Source organism: Cebus imitator, unplaced genomic scaffold (assembly GCF_001604975.1).
Source record: "Cebus imitator isolate Cc_AM_T3 unplaced genomic scaffold, Cebus_imitator-1.0 Scaffold215, whole genome shotgun sequence".
Classification (NCBI taxonomy): domain Eukaryota; kingdom Metazoa; phylum Chordata; class Mammalia; order Primates; family Cebidae; genus Cebus; species Cebus imitator.
This window is the reverse complement of record NW_016107530.1, coordinates 3,508,363-3,510,483: the sequence shown is the minus strand read 5'-3', so window position 1 is coordinate 3,510,483 and position 2,121 is coordinate 3,508,363. Positions and strand designations below refer to the sequence as shown.

Genomic DNA, 2,121 nt, shown 5'->3' with positions numbered 1-2,121 from the left:
TTTTTTGTGGGGGACGGAGTTTCGCTCTTGTTACCCAGGCTGGAGTGCAATGGCGCGATCTCGGCTCACCGCAACCTCCGCCTCCTGGGTTCAGGCAATTCTCCTGCCTCAGCTTCCTGAGTAGCTGGGATTACAGGCACGCGCCACCATGCCCAGCTAATGTTTTGTATTTTTAGTAGAGACGGGGTTTCGCCGTGTTGACCAGGATGGTCTCGATCTCTTGACCTTGTGATTCACCTGCCTCGGCCTCCCAAAGTGCTGGGATTACAGGCTTGAGCCACCGCGCCCGGCGGAATTTTTAATTTTGATCATCCAGCTCGTATTATATTGTACTTTAGGCCTTTTGTGGTGGAGATTGTGATAAAAGATATCTCGATTATTGAACAAACTACTTACTGAGAATTCTTTGTAAATGTTTTATAAGAGTTAAGTGGCGGTTCTAACAATATTCCTGGGTAGACATAACTGTGTGTGGGGTGTTGAAATCTAATTCCGAAACAGAATCTTTCATTTGACATGTCTAATGACATAATACAGATTTTGAAATAGTTTTTTAGCCAGGTGTGGTGACTTGTCCTTGTAATCTCAGTTTCTCAGGAGGCCGAAGTAGGTAGATGATTTGAGGCTAGGAGGTCCAGACCAGCCTGGGCAACATAATGGTGAGACCCCATCTCTAAAAACAAAAATATTAACATTGAAAAAAGTTAATAGGATCAAATGATTGATGAACTGACATTAAAAATATTTGTTTCTTAAAAAAATTCTTTTTCGACATTTAAATTAGTACTTTTATAGCTTTGTAGTGTTTGTAGGAAATACTGTACTATGTTTTTCTGTAAAGGGGATTCCTGTTTTTTGTCTTTTCTGCATTTGTTTCATCATTTGAAACCCCAAAGCAGATCTTAGTGTTGGGTTATAAAAGTAAATAATGGAGAGAGAAAGGTAATGTTAGAGAAATATGGGGTGGTAAATTATTAATTTCACTTTAAACTCGTGTTTATATTATAAGGGTGAAATACGTGTTTTGAAACGAGTCTAGGGAGTATATCTACTTACCTACTTTTTTGTTGTTTTTGAGACAGGGTCTTGCGTTATCACGCAGGCTGGAGTGCAGTGGTGCAATCATAGTGAACTGCAGTGTTGAATTCCTGGGCCCAAGTAATCTCCCACCTCAGCCTCCCATGTCTCTGGGCCATCAGGCGTGTACCACCACTTCTGGCTATTTTGTTTTATTTTTTGAGGTGGGCTCTCAGTCTTTCACCCAGGTTGGGGTCCAGGGGTGCAGTCATAGCTCACTGCAGCCTCAAATTCCTGTGTTCGAGGAATCCTGCTGCTTCAGCTTCTCAAGTAACTTGGGCTGTAAGCACATGCCACCACACCCAGCTACTTTTTTTTCTTCAGATTTAGACCTAAAAGCTAATTTTTAAATTTTTTTGTTGAAACGTGTTTTCACAATGTTGCCCAAGCTGGTCTTAAACTCCTGACCTCAGACAAGTTTTGGTTTTTAAAGTTTTTATTTTTTTATTATTATGTTTTTGAGACGGAGTCTCACTCTATCACCCAGGCTGGCTGGAGTTGCAGTGGTACGATTTTGGCTCACTGTGACCTCCACCTCTCAGGTACAAGTAATTTGCACCCTGCTAATTTTTGTATTTTTAGTAGAGATGGGGCTTTACCATGTTAGCCAGGCTGGTATCAGACTCCTTAAGTGATCTGCCCATCTTGGCCTCCCAAAGTTCTGGGATTACAGGCATGAGCCACTGCGCCCATACCCCAGCTACTTTTTAAAAATTGTTATTTTATTTATTTTTGTTTGAGATTGAGTCCTGTCTGTCATCCAGCCTAGTGTGTAGTGGCATGATCTCAGCTCACTGCAACCTCCACCTCCCAGGTTCAAGTCATTCTCCTGCCTCAGCCTCCTGAGTAGCTAGGATTACAGGTGTGTGCTACCACACCTGGCTAATGTTTGTATTTTTACTGGAAATGGGGTTTAACCACATTGGTCACACTGGTCTTGAACTCCTCACCTCAAGTGATTCGCTTGCCTTGGCCTCCCAAAGTGCTAGGATTACAGGCGTGAACCACCACACCTGGCCCCATCTACGTTTTTTTTTTTTTTTT

The 2,121-nt window shown here is 42.3% G+C and overlaps 1 protein-coding gene across 4 annotated transcripts in view; it reads left to right on the top strand.

Moving 5' to 3' along the window:
- The window catches only part of CCAR1 (cell division cycle and apoptosis regulator 1), an 86,309-nt gene that overhangs the window by 34,700 nt on the left and 49,488 nt on the right, over positions 1-2,121 (top strand). The gene's annotated exons all lie outside the window — the stretch shown is intronic.